The 6,939-nt window shown below is 38.5% G+C and overlaps 1 long non-coding RNA gene across 1 annotated transcript; it reads right to left on the bottom strand.

Moving 5' to 3' along the window:
- Positions 1-4,063: 4,063 nt before the first annotated feature.
- Positions 4,064-5,291, bottom strand: LOC117086340. Its single transcript, XR_004438297.1, has 2 exons — positions 5,063-5,291; positions 4,064-4,961 (listed from the first exon to the last, which is right to left on the bottom strand). It is a non-coding gene; the product is annotated as an uncharacterized LOC117086340 (long non-coding RNA).
- Between the last annotated feature and the right edge of the window lie 1,648 nt (positions 5,292-6,939).

The raw sequence follows: 6,939 nt of genomic DNA, 5'->3' as shown, positions 1-6,939 counted from the left end.
TTCAGGAATTTTACAAGTGATTCTTAAACATGGCCATTATTAAAAACTGAATTATGGCTGGGAGTAGTGGTTCATGCCTATAATCTCAGCACTTTGGGAGACAGAGGCAGGAGGATCACCTGAGGTCAGGAGTTCGAGACCAGCCTGGCCAACATGGCCAAACGCTGTCTCTACTGAAAATACAAAAATTAGCCAGGCCTGGTGGTGTGCACCTGTAATCCCAGCTAGTTGGGAGGCTGAGACAGAAGAATCACTTGAACCCAGGAGGCGGAGGTTGCAGTGAGCCAGGATGGCACCACTGCACTCCACTCAAAGATTATCAATACTCAAAACTGATTGCTTTCTAGTTATTTTACTATTTACTTTTATCTGTGCCCTGGGACTTAAGTCTTGTATCTGTGTAACACTTATATGGTGAAAATACCATATAAAGTATTCTGCAGCACATCACTTCCCAACTCTGTGTTCAGTGCTGACATACTGGTAGCTTGAAATGAGCCACGATGGAAGAAACTATGCTACAGAAATTGACAAAGTTTATAATTAGAGCTTTTTTCCGTCTAGAAATCCTATGGTTAAACACTTATTAGCACGCCACTAGATACTTGGTTTGATAGAGATGGATACATAAATTCCTATACATACATACATATAAATGTACATACATAGCATTGTAGATAGATCAACACTGGCTTCCTACAGAAATAGCTCTGTATGTCCTTTAATAAAAATTCTTGCAAATTTCAGTGAAACCACTGCATATTATATTTCCCACTGGAATATAGAGCACGTGGTTTCACAGAGGGTATGAAAAGTCAAACTCAAACAATCCACTGAATCTCCTTTCATGTAAACAGCCAACAATAGAGAAAAGAAACTAACAATACAGACCATGTACAGCGGGCACAAAAGGCTCTTTGACGAACTAGGAGGAAAATGCTGAACCAGCACGAGTTCCCTGGAGCAGATTTATGTATTCTAAATTATAGGTGGTCAGCATAAACATTCTCCAATAGTAGGGCACACTTAGAAACCTCCTCTCTAAACAAGAAAAATGATATTTTAAGTTGCAGGGAATGGTAATCAATTTCTACACAAGAGAGCAAGACCAAGCAAATTTGAAAAACTTGCAACTAGAGAACTGGGGGCTGACTTTATGAGGAAATTTTCTACACTCCAACCTAAGTAGGCAAAATACCTTTCTCAAAAATGTAATGACACTGTATATCTAAGAAGTTTATTATATTGCTGATGATAGTATACAGTAGTAACTGCAAATTGAGACCCCAAAGAGCAGAGACAGCCCTGCTTCATGTTTTATTTGAAGTGGCTCATACCTGCTACAGGCATGTTTGTAAATGGAAAATACGTTTTTATACAAAACGTTTAAATGTTACATGTTTTATGATGGTAGTTATAAACATTAAAATAAACATGGGATAGAAACAATTCAATTCAAATATTTACAATGTTCAAATCACCGTTCTCATCACCAGAGAGATATAAAGATTATTCCCCACATTGCAGACATTCACAGGGTCACTGGGGAGACAACTAAGTGTAACCTGGAAAACCTGCTTAACCAGCTTGGAGTACCAATATGGTCACACTTTTAACAATTGAATTACCCCATTTCTGAGTTATCTAAGCTCTTTCTGCAACAGGAGTCTTGGGAAGAGAGGCTTTTATTCAGTTCATGGAGACTGTAGTTCACAAGACAAAATTAGAGAGTTTGATCAGGGCACTGTGAACCTTTATTTATAGTTTTCATTACTTTTGTTGCTACCACCTGGTGTCACTATCAAAAATGCATCCTTGCTTTTGGTTGCTAAGTCATCCTTGCTGAGTCAGGTTCTTGAAGAGGCTGCAGTGATAATTCGTGCTTGGGCTCCCAAAGTCTCATCTCCTTTAGTCTGCACTCACAAACCCACCATGACAGGATGTCAGATCAGAGAAGTTTCTAGCCCACACTCAAGCTCTGTCACAAACAATTGACCTCCACAAATAGGGACTGTGGTAATGAGTCTGGATCGTTTTAGTCAGGTCTTCCCTTCTCAAAGCGAGCTCCCCTGCCATCCTTCACAGCTTTTGTGACTGGGAACCACAGCAGGACCTTCTCGACCTATCAGAAAATTCTACCTTTAAATCTCTTAAAGAAAGGGATGGCATCTCCACATATCTCCTCAAGATATTCCTTGGCCTCTCTGCAAACATAGCTGCCTCTTCACCAAGGATTAGTTCTGAATGTTGAGGGGTACTAGAGGGACAGGGGTTACATATGCTTCACACTGCAAGAGCAAATTCACCTTGCAGTTGTACAACTAAGAGAAAATATTTAGGTTATTCCCCAGAATTTAAAAAAAAAAAAAATCTGCAAAAAAGGTAATATTCTGCTTCTACAAAGATTGATGGCCACTTCAGTCCTCTTAAAAAGTACTGTCTCACCAGATACACTGCAACTTAAATAATTTAGAAGGTAATCTGGGCTATGATAAATGTGTGCACAAATTCAATAGGAGCATAGAGCACCCGGCAATTAAGTTTCACTGAATGGATAAAGGGAGCTTTCAAGAGCCAAAGATATTTGATCTGGGACTTAAAGTGTGGGTTATGTAAACAGAGAGGGAAAGGTGTTTATGGGCAAAACAGCTCAAGGGAAAGGATGTATAAATATTCTAAAGTAAAGGTGAACCATTTACCTGGGTGACAGAACACAGGCTTCATGGGCAGCCAGGAATGAAGAGTGGGGAAAAGAAAGTTTACTGTATACCTACCTTGTGGTCAGCTTTGAATATCATGTTAATGACTCTATTCCAAAGATGATGGGAAGCCACCCAAGGATTAAGAGTAGAAGAAGTAATGTATTTGAATCTGTAATTTAGGGAGATAACTGATACCTATGCAGAGGATGGACAGGTGAGAGGCTGGAGCTGTTCTCAGCATCCAGGGTAGAGAAGGTGCAACCCTGAGAGTAGAGGCAGTGGCAACAAACAGAGAAAACTGATTCTGGGCCGGTCACGGTAGCTCACGCCTGTAATCCCAGCACTTTGAGAGGCCGAGGTGGGCAGATCACATGAGGTCAGGAGTTTGAGGCCAGCCTGGCCAACATGGCGAAACCCCTTCTCTACTAAAAAATACAAAAAATAGCCGGGTGTGATGGCAGCCACATGTAACCCCAGCTACTCGGGAGGCTAAGGCAGGAGAATCACTTGAACCCAGGAGATGGAGGTTGCAGTGAGCCAAAATCGTGCCACTGCACTCCAGCCTGGGTGATAACAGTGAAACTCTGTCTTCAAAAAAAAAAAAAAACACTGATTCTGGTAACATTGCAGGACGGATTAGCAAACACTGAGGAATAGCAGAAGAAATGCAGAAGGAAAGTGATGCTGAGGTTTGTAGCTAGGGAGACTGGATGAAAGCTACACCATTAACAGTACTGGGTAACATTACAGGAGGAGAGTTGTAATGAGGCTACAAAATAATGGGTTTCTTTTAGACATACTGAGTTTGAAGTGCTTACAGGACCTTCATGTGGAGAAGCATTTTCTAAATTCACTTTTAAAAAAAGAGAGAAATGCTTTTATCTCTAGGTAATAAGTGGTAATAACTGTGCCCGGAGGCTATCCAAATACTTTTCAACAAAATTTCTCATCACAAGCAAATATTCTGCTACAAAAACATTTGTAGCACCAATGAAACAGGGTAAGTTAAATATATATATATTATTTTTGTTTGTGTAATTATATAATGAATAAGACACTACAAATCAATGCAAAAGAAAAAGATTATTTAATAAATAACAGATTTAGAGTGGGTATTTAGAAAATAATTATGGATTTAGAGCCTTTCCTCATACCATATACCTAATTAAGTTAAACAAAAAATAAAGTAGAAGAAAATGAAGGCAGTTATTGATCCAATCTCTGGATCTCAGGATGGAAAACATTTTGTACACTTAAAAGCAATGAGAAAAACATCCCAATGTTTATGATTAGTAAATTTGACAACATAAGCATTTTATATATCTATTTTAATAAACATTGACTGAATATAAAAGACTTTAAAAAGTAGCTTTGAAATTTATTAGTCACAAATATGACAGAAAAAAATAGTATTGTTTATATATAAATATCTAGTATTATTCTTTAAGAAAATCAATAAGAAACAAAACAAAATGGAAAAACCTAGCCTCTATAGTATCTAGAGCAAACTATTAAAAGGTTATTGCGGAGACGGCTAATTGTGTCCCAATATTCATCCTCTCCTACTTCTTTGGTAATGGAACCACTAATTTTTAGCTGGGCATATGGTTGTCCAAAATAAAATTTACATTTTAGTCTTCCTTATACTGATACATGGCCATATGACTAAATTCTGGCCAGTCGGATCTAAGTAGAAGTGTTGTGTACCAGCTCCAGGAAGTGTTCCCCCTTAAAGGAAAGGTCAGACCCTTCCTCCTTCCTGCTGGGAGTGCAGATATGAGATGTCCCTCTGGAGCAGCCATCTTGGAGTTTGAGTTGGAAGCCATGTTAGGGCGGCAAAAAGACCTGGTAGGACGAACCTGAGTCCCTCCCGATTGTGGTGTCTCTTTACTAAACTGCTTACTTCTGCCTCCTGTTAATTGACAGAGAAATAAATGTCTGTCTTCTCTAAGCCACTCCTGCTTTGGGGCTGTCACTTGCCCTCAGGTGCTAAATGTTACAAATATCAAAATCTTACTGTTCTATGTTCCCAAAATTATCAGAAAGGAATATAGGCAGTATAATATCTACTACTATGAAAAAATAAGTACGTAATGAAAGGAATTCACTCACAATGGGAAACAGTATGACAGGTCAGCAACATTCCCAATATCTCAAAAACCTCGCTTTGTTGTTTATCTCCTCTTGTATTTCACCAAATTGTAAATCCTGTGATTTATGATTTATGAAAGCTCCTCAGTTGTACCCTCTCTGCTGACTCTGTAAGAAAGCAACGAAATCGCCACTTTGTTATTTTATAGTGGGCATTGGAGAATTAACAGCCTCCAATGTTATAACAGTAAAGTCTTAAATATAGCTACCTTCAAAAATCCGTTGTAAACCTTCACGGTGGCATCACGAATCTAGCAATTGGCCAAGATTTAAAAGTATTGAATATTTCTTCGTAACCAGAAAAAACATACCCCAACTGGAGGTGTGAGAAAAGAAGGAGCTTATCTCCTTCTCTTTGAGTTCCAGTGAGAAATTTGCTTGATTATAAACCAATTTGAAAAAGGTTACTCTTAGTTACCCCAACACACTTGCCTCAGGTATATGATCACACTGAAAACTACAAACAAGGGTAGAATGTAGGCAGTATCTCCAGGGTAGCAAGTTAAGAGTCAACAGGATGCAAGCAATCATCTGGCCTATCTGGCATGGTAAGGAGGCCTTTGGAGGTGGAGGGGCAGTGGATTGGGGAGGGAGTGGAACAGACACAGCTATTGAAAACTACAAAAGTGTCCGGACACAGCGGTGCATGCCTGTAATCCCAGCACTTTGGGAGACTGAGGTGGGCAGATCACATGCGGTCGGGAGTTTGAGGCCAGCCTGACCAACATCGTGAAACACCATCTCTACTGAAAAAAAAGAAAAAAAAAATTAGCCAGGTGTGGTGGCGTATGCCTGTAATCCCAGCTACTCAGGAGGCTGAGGCAGGAGAGTTGCCCGAACCTGGGAGGCAGAGGTTGTGGTGAGCTGAGATTGTGCCACTGTACTCCAGCCTGAACAAGAACAAAACTCCGCCTCAAAAAGAAAAGAAAGAGAAGAGAAAAGTACAAAGATTTGCAGAGATTGTGGGAACTTGGTTAGCTATAAATGATCTATACCTGGAAATATTGTTGCTCACATGTATACAAGGAAAAAGGTAGCTCAACAGGCATATCTCAAAAAAAACTGAATGACTATTTTCAAAGAATCACCATTATTTCCCAGTTTTCCCCTGCAGGGATGTAAAGACAATTAACTTCAGTGCAATATTTGTTAGAGGTTGCTATCATTGGCAATCATTCTGACCAGAACAGTAACTGTAATAAAAACCAATGTAAAATTGCTTAATTAATGCTTAAATTGCTTAATTAATTAATATCTTGGGGACAATGTATTCCCCAGATATACACACTTTAATGGAATAATAGGTGAAAAGTTGAAGAAATAAATTTCTGGGAGCTTTCTTTAAAGTAACAGAAGATTTGTTAAGAAATTTTCCAAAAGTACTTCTAATATTTTAATATTGAAGTCTGATAAAGAAACAGACTAAACTGTTGCTTTGCCTTGCTTTCTTTCAAAGAGAGTAACAGTGAGAATCAGCTATATTAGGAAAGATCAGATAGCCAGCAACAGAAAGAGAAAAAGAAAATAGCAATAAACACTTCTTTAAGGTTTATTACTATTGTTCCTTTTTCAGTTCCTTAACTTTTTTGGTAAATATTTTCTTTCAAAAGCCATTGATTATTTTAAGCTGTCCTAATATGATTACAGAGAGTAAAAATAAAGAATAAAAAATTCTTAGGTAGTTAAAAACCTACCATAAAGGATATTTTAAGTGCCTTTATTTTGAAATTCCAGTATCATAGGAAGTAAAACTCAAAGTAGAAATCCCCCAAACTAAGATTCCATTAATAATGTGTCACTCAATTTGAATACTAGAAATATTTCTTTAAACATAAGTACTGTTTTTCACTGGAAAAAGCTTTATAAGACCAGTTTCCTCTTCTGGAGGGACCAGGGAAAAGTGATTATCAATAATCACTTCATGTCTTTTTTTTTTCTTTTTTTTTTTTTTTTGATGGTGTCTCACTCTGTCACCCAGGCTGGAGTGCAATGGTTCAATCTCGGCTCACTGCAACTTCAGCCTCCCAGGTTCAAGAGATTCTCCTGCTTCAGGCTCCCAAGTAGCTGGGATTACAGGTATGTGTCA

The sequence above is a fragment of the Trachypithecus francoisi genome, unplaced genomic scaffold (genome assembly GCF_009764315.1).
Source record: "Trachypithecus francoisi isolate TF-2019V2 unplaced genomic scaffold, Tfra_2.0 Lachesis_group1, whole genome shotgun sequence".
Taxonomy (NCBI): domain Eukaryota; kingdom Metazoa; phylum Chordata; class Mammalia; order Primates; family Cercopithecidae; genus Trachypithecus; species Trachypithecus francoisi.
Note: the sequence above shows the minus strand (reverse complement) of the source record. Positions and strands in the feature narration are given on the sequence as shown.